Source organism: Carlito syrichta, unplaced genomic scaffold (genome assembly GCF_000164805.1).
Source record: "Carlito syrichta isolate Samal-C Ts95f unplaced genomic scaffold, Tarsius_syrichta-2.0.1 Scaffold143159, whole genome shotgun sequence".
NCBI lineage: Eukaryota > Metazoa > Chordata > Mammalia > Primates > Tarsiidae > Carlito > Carlito syrichta.
Genome location: NW_007087255.1, coordinates 13,455 through 29,798, shown reverse-complemented (window position 1 = coordinate 29,798; position 16,344 = coordinate 13,455). Strand labels below are relative to the sequence as shown.

Here is a 16,344-nt window from a genome sequence, read left to right as displayed (position 1 = left end):
CAGCCTCGTCTGCTGGGCTCCGGCGATCCTTCTGCCTCAGCCTTCCGAGTAGCCGGAATTACAGGCATGCGCTACCACGCCCGGCTGATTTTTTGATTTATTGCAGAGATTAGGTCTCGCTGCCCAGGCGGGTCTCGAACCCGCGGGCTCAGGCAATCCACTCACCTCAGCCTCCCAAAGGGGCGGGATTACATGCTGAGCCACAGAATCCAGCTTATTTGTTACTATTTTAACAAGCAGACGTAATAGCAAAACCCCATCAGAAAACTTTTTTTTTTCCGAGTTGGAGTCTCACTCTGTCACCCAAGTGCTGGAGGGCAGTGGCCGCTCCCGACCACTGCAGCCTCGACCTGCTTGGGCTCCAGCGATCCTTTCGCCTCAGCCTTCCAAGTAGCCGGAACTATAGGTGCGCACTACCACACCCAACTAATTTTTGATTTATTGTAGAGGCAAGGTCTTGCCAAGTTGGCCGGGTGCATCTCAAACCCATGGGCTCAGGCCATCCCCTCGCCTCGGCCTCCCCAAGTGCTGGGATTACAGGCATGAACCACCATACCCAAACTCAAAAACACTCTTTTTAAAAAATATTTTATTTTATTTTATTTTTGAGTTGGAGTCTCACTCCATCACCCAGACTGGAGTGCAATGGCATGCTCCCAGCCACCGCAGCCTCGACCTGCTAGGCTCCAGCGATCCTTCCACCTCAGCCTTCCACGTAGGCGAACTACAGGCATGCGCTACCACGCCCAGCTAATTTTTGATTTATTGTAGAGACGAGGTCTCGCCAACTTACCCAGGCGGGTCTCGAACCTGCAGGCTCAGGCAATCCACTCGTCTCGGCCTCCCAAAGTGCTGGGGTGACAGGCTGAGGCACCGAGCCTGGTCAGAAAACATTTTGATGCACAAAGACACGGGAGCACTGACAGAGTCAGACTTGAGCCCAGAGTGGCTGCGTCCTGTCCAGGAAGAAGGCCAGGGAACTGGGACCTTGCAGGTGGCACTCTATGACACTGGGCCTCAGTGTCCCCAGGACTAGGAGGGTTGATGGGGATGCTCTGCGATCTCCCCTCAGGTGCCCCTGGACAAGGGCCCGGATCACACCATGGGGACCAGGCAGAAAGCACGGCTACCCAGGACATGCAATCAAGGGGTGGTCCGTCTCAGGCAGTCCTCTCACCTTGGCCTCGCAAAGTGCTGGGATTATAGGCATGAGCCACTGTGCCCAGCAACACTCAATCTTTATTTAAAAACAAACAAACAAACACATGGTGTTATGACATGCACAGAATTCAATGATAGAAACATCTTATTATCCATGTCCCTTTTCTTGTCACAACTACAATTATTTTATTTCATGACTCATTCTTTCCTTCCTTCCTTTCTGATATAGGGTCTCACTCTGTCGCCCAGGCTGGAGGGCATAACTCACTGCTGCCTTGTATTACTGGTTCAGGCAATCCTCCCACCTTGGCCTCCCGAGTAGCAGGGGCTACAGGTGCGTACCACACAGGCCCAGCTACTTTTGTGTCGAGATGGGGTCTCGTTATATTGCCTAGGCTGGCCGTGAACTCCTGGCCTCGAGTCATCCTTCCACCTTGGCCTCCAGAAAAACTGGCGCTACAGGCCTGAGCAACCGTGCTCCGCCCAGTCCATGATGACTTCTGAAAGCAGTTTTGTCCTACAGTGTCCACAGAGGCACCCTCTGACCATCGGTCACAGATGTGTGGGAGAACAAAGATGGCTGTTCCTGACCCTCCATTTCCCCACCCACACCCACACCCTCTCAGGCACTGCCCATGCAGCAGCCCTGCCACCTGGACTCTGGGAGGCACGAAAGGCTCTCGACCACTCAGGGCCAGGACATGAAATCCGAACGGGAGCCGTGGGGACTGGGAGTGGGGGTTGGGGGGTGTGCTCCTGCCAGTCTGGCCCTCGCACAGCGAGACCATGTGGTCCCTGCAGCCATGACCTACTTCCCGGGCTCCAGGCGGGGCCTGGGCATGACAAAGCAAAAAATGAGTGCACTGGCACCGAGCTCAGGGTGGAAAGGCTTCTTCTGGGTGTGTGCCGCTTTCTGGGGACCAGAGGCAGGCGTCACGGAGGGAAGAAGCGTCTCATCTTGGAAATCAGAGCACGAGCCAGGCATAGTGCAAAGAACACAGGCCTCGGAGCCGAAAGTCTGGGTGAAAATGCTGATTCTGTGATTGACAGGCTGTGTGGCCCCAGGTGGGCGTCTCAGCCATCCTGAGCCGCTTCTTTATGTGTCCCGGAGGCTACAGCCCCACCTCAACAGGCTGTCCCGCCACGAGAAAGATCCTGCCCATTCTCCAAGTGTCTGGGGCCACCCTAGCTCCCCCTCCTGCATCAGTCACAATATAGACCATTCTAGAGGGACAGAGCAGAGCAGGGCAGGGCTCACGAGCCCTCCCCAGAGCTGACCGGTGAGAATCACTCAGGAAGGGACTCGGCTGGCCACCCCCGGAGTGGTGTTGAGTTGGTTGCGTCCAGAGAGGGTGATATAAACCTCCCAAATGCTGACTGACAGGGAGTCAGGAGAAAAGGACAGAGAATGCAGGGGGGAGAAAGATATGCCCAGCGGGCAGGAGAGGCAGGTGTGGGGTCGGTTGGGGCCGGGGTGCAGGGCCTCGGCGGAGTCACTGAGTTGCTGCCAAGAGGGGATGGAGTGCCCTTCGGTCATGAATGGAGCAGCTGAGTGAGCGTGCCTGAACGCTGCCCCCTCATGAACCTCTACGCCGCTTCCTCATGCTAAGATGCCTGCCCAGCCCATCCTCAACATGGCAGAAGCCCCAGCCCAAAACAAGTTACATCACCAAGCACTCTGGATGGACCTCCCGTACTCCTGTGGGGATGGAGACGGATGGGCTTCCTCTGCCAGTTTTTCTTTTTTTTTTTGGAGTCAGAGTCTCATTCTGTCACCCAGGCTGGAGTGCAATGGGACACTCATGGCCACCACAGCCTTGACCTGCTGGGCTCTGGCAATCCGTCCGCCTCAGCCTTCCAAGCAGCCGGAGCCACAGATGCGCGCCACCACGCCCAGATAATTTTTTTGATTTACTGTAGAAATGAGGTCTTGCCAAGTTGCCCCCCTGATTTCGAACTGGTGGGCTCAGGCAATCCTCATGCCTCTGCCTCCCAAAGTGCTGGGATGACAGGTGTGAGCCCCAATGCCCAGCTCCCCCACCCCATGCCCACCATTCAAGGAGAGTCCTGAAGACTGGAGCGGACAGCCGAGGCCCGTGCAAGGGTGCGGTCAGTGCCGAGTCACAAGCAGCATCCTCGCAGCCACACAAGGAGAGAGAAGCAGCGGAGAAGGAGGCTGGCAGCCTTTGCAGGAGCAGCCCAGAGTCACACAGAGTCACACAGAGCCCTGAGGCAGCCAGACATCCCTCCGTGCCCTCGAGCGCATTGGCCAGCCAGACCTTCTGTGGGCTTTCATGCCTCGAGGGGACCCTGCGGACCCTTTGGGCTGAAACAGCCCCCGAGGGCCCGGCCGACCCAGTGGGCAGACCCGGGGAGGGCTCTGCTCCATGAAGCCCCAACCTCATGCCCACCTGCGCCCCGGGGTTCCACCAGTGGGTCCCTCTCAGATGGCCCAGGGCCTCGGAGGGTGGGGTTGTGTCTCCCTCCCGTGGCCGGTCTTAGTATCTGGTGTTGTCCAGCAGGTGGGGGGTGCACTCAGCATGTGCCTCCGCCACCCGGAGGCCTGCCCTGCCCACAATGGCCTTCGCAATGCCCCCCAGAGGAAGGACCCCTTCAGAGACAAGGACACGGAGCCAGGAGCTGGAGCTCAAGGGACTCGGCTGAGGCCACAGATAGTGCCCAGCAGACGGGGACTTGGCTGAGCTGCAGCAGCCCCGGCCTCTGCGACCCTCAGGGCTCCCTGGAGAGGCTGGCACAGCCTCGTCTCTCCAACTGGCCGCTGCCGATTGCTGGACCTGAGCCCAATCCAGTGCTCAGGGCTGAGTTCAGCAAACTCCGATCTTTCCTCATGCTCCAGGGATGTTTCCTGAAAGCCCTGGGACCCACCCCAGCCCCGCCTGATGTCCTGGAGGGGCCCTCCCCCCGCCAGACCCTCTTGGACCATGCCCCAGCTGTTCTCAGTCACGGCTTCAGGTGTGGCCAGTCCCAGGCGCCCTCTCCTTCGGGAGCACCTTTCTGTGTCAGGATGCTTCAATATAGTCACATATGCTTTTATTGTACACAGCTGGGGCATAAAACTGACCTGTAAGACCACAGCGTGTGTGTGTGCCTGTGTATTTGTGCATGTGTGCATATGCGTGCAACTGTGTGCAACCGCGTGCATACTGCGTGTATGCATTCATGTGTGGACGTGTGTGCATATGTGTGTACTGTGTTCATGTGTTTGTGTTTGCGTGCATGTATGAGTATATGAATGCACATGTGTGATGTGTGCCTGTATGTGTTTGTATGTGCATGTGTTTGCACACAGTGTGTGCATTCATGTGTGTTCGTGTGTGTTTGTGCGTGTGCACGTGTATATGTGTGTTTACATGTGGGTCTGCATGTGTGTTTTTGTGCTTGCGTATGCGCCTTTCCCAGTCCCCTCCAAGCCTCTCCAGAGTCGGCCTCAGGGCCTTCCCGCAGTCTCAGCCAGACATGCTGGGCATTTCCCATGTCGAGGCTGAGGTGTGGATGCTCTGGCTGGGCATTTTGATAAAACCACCCCGGTTAAGAGACAGTAGCCGGCGGGCATCAGATGCCAGCCACGCTCAGAGAGCAAGGTACAGACCTCTGTCACGTATCTCAGAGCCACAGCCGGCCACAGCAGAGGCCTAGGAGAAGGGCAGGGCCTCAGAGCATGGCTGGGCCCTCTGAAGCTCCGGGGGACCTTCCAGTCCCAGCTCCTCACTTCCAGCAGGGTGGTACTCAAAATACCCCAAAGACCCACCTCTTTCCCCGAGGTCTCAAAAGCCTCACCCCAGGAAGTTCTTCCTGCTGTCTAGCCTGAATTTCTCCAGAAGGCATTTACACCAAGCAGCCCTTGAGCATATAAGGGTTCTAAAACTTCGAGATCAGTCACCAACACTTGAAAACAGGAATATCTGATGGAAAGACAGTTTCTGATTTCTCTTGAAAAATCAGATGATCTGACCACATGGGGCACATACCCCATGGGACACCATCACTGGCTGGGGGTGTCTCCCCAGCACCATCTTGTCCATGGGCACTGGGTGACAGCTGGGCTGTCTTCACCCCGTCCCCTGGGTAACAAGCAGCGTGTTTTGACCCATGGCATGGAACCACCTGGCTCTCTCCAGGTGGGTGCTGCGGGCCGGGCCATCTTCCCCAAGGCGGACATCCCCGGGCTGGGGAGGCCGGGAGGAACCAGGCTTCCCTGGAGGCCCGGAGCCCTGGTGTGCAGCTGGCATGCTAGGCAGCCTCCAAGTCTTCCAGGACATACGCACAGGCTTGGGTCGGGAGGAGACAGCTCTGCAAGAACGCGATGGCCTGTTGGGAAGACGCTGCCACCCGGGTCTGCCCCACACCCACAGAGACACACCCTGAATTAATGCCCAGACCCCCGAGGCACCGGTGTGGGGTTCTTGGCCCAGGTCCCTTGATGCCAAATCCTGCCTCCTGCACAACTCTGGGGAAATCACCCCAAACTCTCATCTAAAAGACTGACTTTTCTCACAGTCATGCTTACTCCTTATTACCTTTTTTATTTTTGAGACAGGATCTCACTCTGTTGCCCAGGCTGGAGTACAGTGGCACAATCACAGCTCACCGCAGCCTCAAACTCCTGGGCTCAGGTGATCCTCCCACCTCAGCCTCCCAAGTAGCTGGGACTCCAGGCACACCCCACCACATCCGGCTAATTTTTGCAATTTTTGTAGAGTAGGGTTCTCACTATGTTGCCCACGCTGGTCTCAAGCTCCTGGCCTCTAGCAGTCCTCCCCGTTTGGCCTCCCAAAGGGCTGGCATGATAGGTGTGAGGCACACGCCCTGCTCCTTGTGCTCTGTAACACGTGTGTGAAGACGCATGAACTGACCACGCTGGCCCTTCAAGGTCATTACCGACATGATGGTGACTAAGTATCCACAGCATGTCAGGAGCTGGCGCAAAGGGAGGCTGCAGGCCACGGCCTCTGTCCGTGGTTAGGTGGCCTTCAGGCTGCCTCTCCTCAGGAACCTCATGAATATCCCCTGTGGGTTGGCGGGCGGCCGAGAGAGCGCGTCTGCAGGATTTCCAGGCCTCAGGAGGCATGTGGAGGTGACAGACCAGGTGCAGTCACCCCTCCCCTGCCGACGCCCCAGGCAGGCGTCCTGAGAGGACAAGGGCGGCCCCAGGGAACAGGGAGTGCTGACCCTGAGAGCAGTCACTATATGCACGCCGCCAGGCAGAAGGTGCCCGGCCCAGGGAGGAGACCCTGGAGACAATGAGGTGGGGCCCAGGAGGCCACCGCACTGGTGAGTCAGGCCCTCATGCACTGAGGGACCTGGTCACTCTGAGCCTCAGTTTCCCCAGGAGACATACCTGCAAACTCAGCAAGGCGCCATGGCAACAAAATGAGAGGAAACAGGGGCAGCTTCCAAGGCCACCCGCCCAGTCGGGCATCCGGTTAGTGGCACAGAGGGCAGTGGGAATGGGCATGGAAGGGCTGAGGGATGCCTGATCCCCCCAAGCGAGCAGCGAAAGGCACAGGCAGCCCAGGCCGGGCAGGAAGTGTGTTCTACCCAGAGACTGCAGGTGTAGACGGAGCCTGGGGACGGCGCCCTGCGCCTGTCTCCATGCCCAAGGTGCATCTGGAAGGCTCCCCGGCCTATGCAGCCAGGCACCCAGGCGGGCCCACCCGGCCAAGCCTCAGAGCTGCAGATGAGATGGACCGGGTGGCTTTGAGCCACCAGGGCCGCCTGAGCCCCCGAGCCCCTGTGAGATTTGAGCCTGCCTGCCTCCACCGAGGGTAGAGGGAGCCAGCTCTGGGACAAGGCCGCTGCCCTCCATCCTCCACGGGCCACTGGGGCTCCAGCCTCGGGCCTGCCCACAGGCAGAGCTCTCTGTCCTCAGGGGTCCCCTTCACAGGGTAGGAGGAGGTGGAGGCTGGGCAAGGGCTCTAGGGAGGAGGGCAAGGGGATAGGTAAGCCCTGGAGGTGGGACACAGAAGAATCGTCTCCAGAGGAGGCATGTGGGGCCTGGAGGAGGGAGGAGTGGCTGGGTGGGAGGGGCTGCCAGGCAGGGCTGAGCAGGCCACGGAGAGACAGACTCTTGCTGTCCCAAGACACCACAGGCCGGGTGGCTTATAAACAAAAATGCACTTCTCACAGTTCTGGAGGCTGGCCTCCAACTCCTGGGCTCAAGTGATCTTTGTCTCTAAAAAAAAAATTAGCCGGGTGTGGTGGCACACGCCCGTAGTCCCAGCTACTTGGGAGGCTGAGGCAGGAGGATCACTGGAGCCCAGGAGTTTGAGACCAGCCTGAGCCACTTGGCAAGACCTCGTCTCCACCAAAAAATTAAAAACTCTGCTGGGTGTGGTGGCACTCGCCTGTAATCCCAGCACTTTGGGAGGCGAAGGCAAGCCTGAGCCCAGGGGTTCGAGATCAGTCTGGGCAACACAGTGAGACTTGTCTTTACAAAAACACCAAAAATTAGTCGGGCGTGGCGGTAACTACTTGGGAGGCTGAGACAGAAGGATCGCCTGAGCCCAGGAGGTGGAGGCTGCGGTGGCTGTGAGCACGCCACTGCACTCGAGCCTGGGGGACAGAGTAAGGCTCTGACTCAAAAAATAAGAAAGAAAGAAGCCCAAGGACTCTGAGACCAGCTGTCCCAGGATCCCTATGCCAGGTCCTCAGGCCTCATGCCACAGGTGGTACAAGAGGCTGGCGGCTCCACAGTTCCATCCCGCCCCACTTAGCACCTGTCGTGGGCAGGAGAAACCTCATCTCCCAGTGACATGTTCCGGCTGGTCAAGGGGAGGCTATCCCGCCAGGGGCCCACCCGCCCTCTGGGCCAAGGGACACGTGCTGACAGCATAAGCGCGAGCATCCCTGCTTGCATGAAAGGCCCAGGGTCTCCTGGAGAGCTGTGCTTCTGGTTGTTTCTGCAAGTGTTTTGGTTGTTCTTCTCCTGGGGGGCAAGCCCTAGTCGCCAGGTGTAAGTGGTGGGTGGTGGGGGGGTACTGGCCTTGGCACTGGTCGCCGACCTCACTGACGGGAACCCCCAGCGAGAGCCCGTGTGCCCCACAAAGCAAATGACTGATCACAGCAGGGGAGCAAGGGTCGGCCAGGAGATTTGGGAGGAGACCTCTTTCCACCACAGAAGAGACGCGGAATGTTCTGGAAATCCACCAAGGGGACGCACCTGCTTGCCCCGTGTCTCAGCGGTGAGCCTCTGCCATTGGACAGGCTAAGTCTGCGTGTCTTGAAATCTCAGGCACGGGTGCCTCCTGGCCAAGTCTCTCTCACAAGGCAGGCCAAGTGGCCAGGGAGGTCTGAGCCCTATCCAGGTGGCCCGGATGCAGGGAGAGGCCATGGGGAGCACAGGAGGGGCGCCCTGTGCTCTGCCGTGAAATTGCTGCGTGACTCTGGGGAGGTCACTTCACCCATCCGGGTTCGGGGACTTCATTTCTGCGAAAATACCAGACTGGTAGTCCTGAGGACCGTCCCAGCAGACTTCTCGCAACGTGACCTCAGAAAGTGGGGGAGGTGGGGGGGCGGGAATGAGGGAAGGAGAGAAGTGGGTGTGCGAGCTCAGCCGGAGGGCGCCACATGCTGGGGGGTGGGGTGGCCGTCGGGAAGCAGAGAGGAGGCGTAGGCAGCGGTGGGCGGGGGGCTGGGCCTCCCGGGGCTGGGAGTCCAGGGCCCTGCAGGCCCAGCAGGGCGACCCTCAACCTTGATGGTGAGGGCTGGGGCTGCAGGTCGGGGACTCCCCCTCTAGCACGTCTGGAGCGTCGGCCTCGCTGAGCCCACGCTGCGGCGCAGCCCACAGGGCTGGCAGGGGCCCTGAGTGGGGGGCATCTCTGGGGATGGGGGGGAAAGCCGGGGCTGTCTCTGCTCTCGGGTGTGGAGAGGCCCCCAGGGGGCGGGGGCTCGGCGCCCTCAGTGCTTCGAGGGCCAGAAAGGGGGACTCCAGGGGACAGGGTGACGGGCCTGGGCTACTCTCGGGAGACCCCTTTCCACGCCGGAGGTGCCGCCTCCCCCTAGCAGACGGAGGAGGATGAGGGTGTCTGGGTGAAACAGGGGACCGGGGCGGTGCTAGGGATGCCTGACCCAAAAGGACGCGGTGCTGAGCTCGCTGGGGAATGTCATTCTGCCCTGCCTCGGGGATGAGCCTGGGTGGCACCTTAAACGGGAGATCTGGGGTGGCTCACGGGCGGGCCAGGGATGTCCTAGGCCTTGACAAGGATCAGATGCTCAACACAGCGGCCCACCCCTTCCCCCGCACCTCCAAAACAGCACTGGAAAAGGAGCCACGTCCATTACATGCTTTACGTATGACACATTCGCTCACACGCTCACAGGCACTCGCACACGTACACTCACGTACATGCACACACACATGCACGCTCACCCTTGCACACATATGCACACACTCATGCATGCACACTCACGTCCACGCACGTCCATTTATACGTGTGCCCACACGTACACACACACACACTCCCAGATGCACTCACACACTCGTGCACACACATTCACACACACACACACACTCTCTCTCTCACACATGGCATGCACACACATTCCTGTCTCCCTCTAGCACGAGCATGTCAGGCCAGCAGAGCTCCATGGCCAGGACACCCCCGCGAGCCCGCATCGCCCGGAGCCCTCAGGATACCCCTTCCAGATCTCCTCCACCCTGTGAGTGTGGGCGTGTGAGCAGGTGGGCGATTCACCCTCTAAGAAGTCATGTCCACGCACAGCAAGAAAAGCCACCAGCCGGAGAATGTGCTCTGTCCACGCAGCTCACTCCAGGCTCCTTCCACACAGACTCATTCACACCTGGCCTTCCTCACATGCAGGATCACATGAGGCCCGCCTCACTCCTGGCAGGCTCTTCTGGCTGAGCCCCGGCGTCCAAGAGGCTGCCCCATCTCCGGGGACCACATACCATCTCACCAGCTCCATCTGCTTTTCCCAGACTTGCAGGAGACCCACCACATGCCTGCACGGATGCATTCGCTCCTGCCAGGCATCGGCCACACCCTCTCCAGGGCCAGGTTCCCTCCTGCCACTACCCGGGGCTCCCGCCCACACCTATCCTGGTACCACGCGTGGCTCTCCGGCGTCTTTTCGAACATAATCCTGTTTTCTTTCTGCAGCTGCCCGGCTGGACCCTCGAGGCACTGTGTCAGGAGACCAAGCCTCTTTCCTGCATCCTCCTCTTCCTCCTTCCTAGGAACCCACTGTTTCTCTCTTTGACCAGGCCTGGGTTTGGGGCATTGCCGGGCTGTTCAGGACTGCCACTCTGCATCCTGGCCAACCCGAGCCCCTTAGAGCTCGGATGAGTGAATTCCGTGAGTGTTGTTGAAAGCTCGCAGTTCGGGACGGTCCAGGTGTCAGAACTGACGGCCTCCCCAGCACGGGGAGGAGCCCAGTGCCCACCAGGGCCAGTGTCCTGGTGCAGGGCAGCCCTCTCGGCCTGGGCAAACGGGCCACATTGTCTTCTTCTCTCTCTTTTTTGGGCAGTTTTTATGGTTTTATTTAAGCACAAATAAGATGTGCACATGCCTGTTCGCTGTCCTCGCTGCACAGCCAGGCATTAGGACTGGCGGCTCTGACAGCAGCAAGGCTGCTCCTACCACTACGCTTGGCGATCCCTGGCAGACACCCTGTGTGCCGTGTCCACAGCCCCTCCGAGCCCTGGACGTTGAAGATAGGAACCTCCGGAAGTGACTGGGCCTCATGTGCTTTGCTTTGATTTTGTTTTGAGTCGAGGTCTCCCTCTGTCTTCCATGCTGGCATGCAGTGGTACCATCATGGCTCACGGCAGCCCCAACCCAGGCTCGGGGGATCCTCCCGCCTTGGCCTCCCAAAGTGCTAGGACCACAGGCAGTGCCCCTGGGGCTGCTTTCCCTCCTTGCTGTCCGTACCTGCCACTGGCAACAAGACCCGGCCCTTGAGTCTCCCTCAGACCCTGCCGTCAATACCTCTGAGTTTCTGCCAGTTACACGTACTCCTGACATCACGTACTCCTGACATCAGGCTGTCTGGAGCTGGATGAGCTTTTGGGGCCTCTTGCTGATGGTCTCGGGCCTCCCGAGGGGTCTGAGCAGCCCTGATGCCGAGTAGGTACTGCTCCCCTGACAGCCACGTCCACCTTTCATGGGGCCCCTGGTCCAAGGCATCTCAGAGCTTGATAGGACCAGAGGTGGCGGAAACAGTGTGCATCCTCCTCCCTTGGAAACTCCTCTGGGAATCCGAGGCCTTCCAGCAGCACCTGTCTCTCCCCCCACATCAGGACTGCTGTGAGGTCCTCCCCTTCAGGGCCTGGGTTGCTACTCGCCACCGCCACCAAAAGCTGGGAAATCCCTGAGGCGACTCAGGTATCAGAACACGCCTGAGACCTGTTAAAGATGACATTTCACGTGGTTTATCTGGAAGGGTCATCACTTAGTCCCAAGGTCACGGGTTAATGGCTGATGCCGCCACCCTTCACAGGACCTGAAACACTACACTGGCCGGGTGCAGTGGCTCACGCTTGCAATCTCAGCACTCTGGGAGGCTGAGGCAGAAGAACTGCTTGGGCCCAGGAGTTCCAGACCAGTCTGCACAACACAGCGAGACCTCGTCTCAACAAAAACCACAAAAATGAGTAGGGCGTAGCAGTGTACACCTATAGTCTCGAGCTACCAGGGAGGCTGAGGAAGGAGGACTGCTTGAGCCCACCCAGGAGGTTGAGGCTACAGTGAGCTGTGATTGTACCACTGCACTCCAGCCAGGGTCAGAGTGAGATCCCAACTCAAAAAAAAAAGAAAAGAAAAGAAAAAGAAAGAATAAATCTCTACCACCCGCCTCCCTGCCCCTCTTCTGTCCCAGAATGGTGAGTTCGAACGGTGTGGTCTTTACGAAGCCCAAGTTCTGACAGTTGCCACCACTCACTCATGGCAAAGGCCTATTACCTTACACGCAGCCTCCTTGCATGTTCTGGGTCAGCCTGGAGGTGTCTCTGTAACCCCTCACTGTCACCCACTGGACGTGTACGCAGACTGTCACCGACTCCTGTGCAATCACCGAGTTACGATCATCGAAGGCAGCCAACCATGCAAACCAGGCTCAGTTAAGGCACAGGCCTGGCTGTCCCCACCCGGCCATGCCTGTCCCTCACAAGCGTCTTCTGCATGTCACTGGCCTTTCTCCACCCATGAAGCGTCTTCCACTGCATGGCTGCACTGGCGACTCTGAGCCACTCGGACTCAGACGCTGCCCAACGTGTAGATGGCTCTGTGCTTATCACCCTTGGAATTCACATACCTTTTAATAGACCCCTTCTTTGGCCTGGGAACTAGGGTTGCCAGAAAATACAGGCAGCCCAGTTAAGTCTGCGTTTCAAGGACTACAAGTACTTTTCCTGTGTGCGCCCATACCCACACGGAGCGAGCTCACAGTCTGCGTTTCCTGGGTGCCGCAACTAATCTCCACACACCATGCAGCCTTAAGCCCCGGCGAGATGCTCTCTCACCTTTGGCCAGGAGTTCAAAGTCAGGGTTCCTGAGCTGAAACAAGGGGCCAGGGGGCTGAGCTCCCTCTGGAAGGAAGCGCCAGGACTGGCTCATGGCCACCTCCCTCCACTTGTTGCCTCCCTCCCTACGTGGCCTCTTCTTCTGTGTTTAAAATAATTTTTTTTAGTCAGGGTCTCTCTCTGTTGTCCAGGCTGGAGTGCAATGTGGTACAATCACGGCTCACCACAGCTCTGACCTCCTGGCCTCAAGCGATCTTCCCACCTCGGCCTCCCAAAGTGTGGATTCCAGGCATGAGCCTCTGCGTCTGGCCTCTTCTGAGCTTTTAATCTCCCCCTGCCTCTCTCTTAGAAGTATGCACGTGACTGTGTTGAAGACCGGCCAAGAAGACACAGAACAATCGCTTCATCTCCAAATTCTCAATCACATCTGCAAAGACCCTTTTTCCAACTAAGGTCGCACTGGCAGGCTCTGGGGATTGAGATCTGGCATTGCCGGGGGGAACCTTGGCATTTGTACTTTTGAAAAGAGGCACACAGCTTACACACCTGCTTCTAGCACCCAAACGCCGGTCGCAGACCTGTACCCCCCACCCACAGGGAGGTGGGAGAATGGCAGACCTGTCAGCTGTGCCTCTGGTCCCTGCTTGCCTCTCCAGTCCCTTTAACAAAGGCCTAAAGCTGCTGTTGTGTTTGAGGTGGGGTCTCACTGTGTGCTCCAGGCTGATCTCGAACAAACGCCTGGCCTCAAGTGGTCCTCCCACCTCGGCCTCCCATGTAGCTGGGACCATGGGCGTGAGCCACCACACCCAGCCTAAAGCTGTGGAAATGAAACACACATGCCAGGCACTAGTGATGTGAACACAGAAAGACTCAATCAATTTGATCTGAAATGACGATCTTGAGAGAAACACAGTGAATTTGCCCGTGATCTTTCAATTCTAGCCACCATTTTTCTCCTCTAGTTGTGGAAGAAATAACTCGTATTACGAGAAGTGTTGCCTCGCCCGTCCGCCTCAACACCATGGTGGTCTCTCTTTTTTCTGTGCCTCCCGGGTCCCTGGAAATGGTGCACACAGGCTTTTCCTGTCTCCTCCTCCACCCTGGGAGCCAGGAGAGCTTGGTGGGGTTGTACCCTCTGCCCAACACCCCCCCATCCCCGTGGTGGGGAAGCCCAGAGCAGGGCTGCTTGGACTGCAACCTCTTCCTTCATGGTGGCTGCCTCCCAACTCCATGACCCCAGCGCCACTAGCACTGTCAGCACAAATTATGCCTGCTCCCCAACACATCATGTAGGCTTGCTTTTTTCTTTTTTTAAGCAAAAAAGCAATCTGTTCTTTTTTTTTTTTTTAGCCATCTGGTGCAAGCCCTCAAGCTGAAATTCCAGGTCTCTGTCGTAACAAAAAAGGAAAAACACGCAGGGCGCAGTGGCTCATGCCTGTAATCCGAGCACTTTCGGAGGCCAAGGCAGGAAGATTTCTCGAGTCCAGGAGTTCGAGACCAGCCTAGGTAACATAGCCAGAACGTGTCTCTAAAAAATAAAATAAAAAGCATAAACAAAAAGTTTTTTCTTTGCCTCTGGGGGAGGAAAGCAGCAAGGCAGTGGCAGTTTAACGGAAGGCAGGACCCCTTTGGCTGAGTAGCAGAGCTAGGGGAAGGCCATGCCCAGGAGCAGCAGTGGGCTGAGACACCTGAGTCCTGGGTTCAAATTCCCAGTCAGCCTTAGACAGGCCTCCTGACCTCCCTAAACCCCAGGGTGCTTGTCCAAGGGGAGAGGGGGTGGAAGGAGATCTAATACGCAGGCGCCCATCAGGACTCAAGTGCGATCACATAAACCGTACAGTGTAGGCACATCACACAGGCTACCAGGTGTGAGGCCATCCTGCCTGAGGCCACCAGGTATGAGGCCATGCTGGTGAGAGGCCACCCCACACCTGGGTATCAGCTGTTTCCACGATATTCCTGATGCCCAGATACGAACATCAAAGCGATTCTGAATTTTAACCAGGGACTGACTGGCCTTCCCTTCATTTAACCCAGACTCAATCGATATTCGTGTATATGGAAGGCCAGGCTGCCCCAAGCATCCTTGGCACATTTTGGCTTGTCCCGCTAGAAGGAGGCAGTCCCAGGACCTCCACAGCAGAGTCCTAGGGATGGACATAGGGCTGGAGACTGCCATGTGGCCATGGCCTCAATGACTCTGCTCCCAGGGACAGATGCCTGATGGCGCCCGAGGGAGACGCCCCTGCCTGGCTCCCAGCCCAGGGGCACAGCAGGCTGCACTGGGGCCAGGAAGGATGCCTCCCCCAGGCAGCACCTTTCAGTCCAGGGGCTTTCCTTGAAGAAGAGCCCACACCCTGCCCTTAATACCTGTATAGACAGGTGTGTATAGACCTGGACCCATTTCCCCGCCCCCTCCCAAACCCAACAAAACAGAAGCTGGGTGGTTCCTCCCAGATGGGATCTTTGCTTTACAGCTAGTGGGTTTATAAGAAGTGTAGAGGAGGTGGGAGAAGAGACCAGAAGTGAGAAGCGGCTCTCATTTTTAGTTAGAGGACTGCAGCTGTGGGAAGTGCATTTCAATGCCCCTAAAGTGCCCTGTGAAGCTGCACATTCTTTTTTTTTTTTTTTCTCCCTGAATTGGAGTCTCACTCTGCCACCCAGGCTGGAATGCAGTGGCATGATCATGGCCACCGCAGCCTCAGCCTTCTGGGCTCAGGTGATCCTTCTGCCTCAGCCTTCCAAGTAGCTGGAACCACAGGCATGTGCCACCATGCCCGGCTAATGTTTTTTTTCTTTCTTGTAGGGAGGGGGTCTCGCCAAGCTGCCCAGGCTGGTCTCGAACCCCTGGGCTCAGGCAATTCTCTTGCCTCTGCCTCCCAAAGTGACAGGTGTAGGCCGCTGCATCCATCCTGAATTCTTTTTAAGACTCAGGGTCTCACTCTGTCGCCCAGGCTGGAGTGCAATGGTGCAATCACAGCTCACTGCAGCCTTGATCTCCTGGGCTCAGGCAATTCTCCCACCTTGGCCTCCGAAGTAGCTGGGACCAAGGCATGTGCCACCACATTTGACTAATTTTTTTTTCTTTTTGTAAACACAGGGTCTTGCTATTTGCCCAGACTGGTCTCGAACTCCTGGGCTCAAGCAAACCTCCCACCTCAACGTCCCAAAGTGCTAAGAGTACAGGTGTGAGCCTCCACTCCAGGCTGGAGGTTGCCAATCCCGTCGATGTGGGTGGCCCCGGCCTCACCTGAGCACTCCTCCCTCCCCTGTTCCCCACTGCGAACTCCCCTTTCCCTGGTCCCAGAGAAGCGTAAACCACATGGGTGTAGAACCACATGGGTGTAGAACCACATGGGTGTAGACATGAGTAAGGGGGATCGGGCAGCCCGGCAGTCGGCAGTCGAGGTCCTGGAGATGCAGCCTCCCTCCTGCCCTCCCTCGGCCCATCCTCCCACCCACTCTTTTCTTTTTTTGAGTTGGAGTCTCACTCTGTCGCCCTGACTGGAGTGCAGTGGCCACTCCCAGCCACCGTAGCCTCAACCTGCTGGGCTCTGGAGATCCTTCCACCTCAGCCTTCCGAGTAGCCAGAATTACAGGCATGTGCAACCACGCCCGGCTGATTTTTTGATTTATTGTAGAGATGAGGTCTCGCTACCCAGGCGGGTCTCGAACCCGCGAAT

The 16,344-nt window shown here is 57.7% G+C and overlaps 1 protein-coding gene across 1 annotated transcript in view; it reads right to left on the bottom strand.

Annotated features, from left to right (window-relative positions):
* The window catches only part of LOC103251594 (microtubule-associated protein tau-like), a gene marked incomplete at its 3' end in the record, with an annotated part of 65,753 nt that overhangs the window by 35,961 nt on the left and 13,448 nt on the right, over window positions 1-16,344 (bottom strand).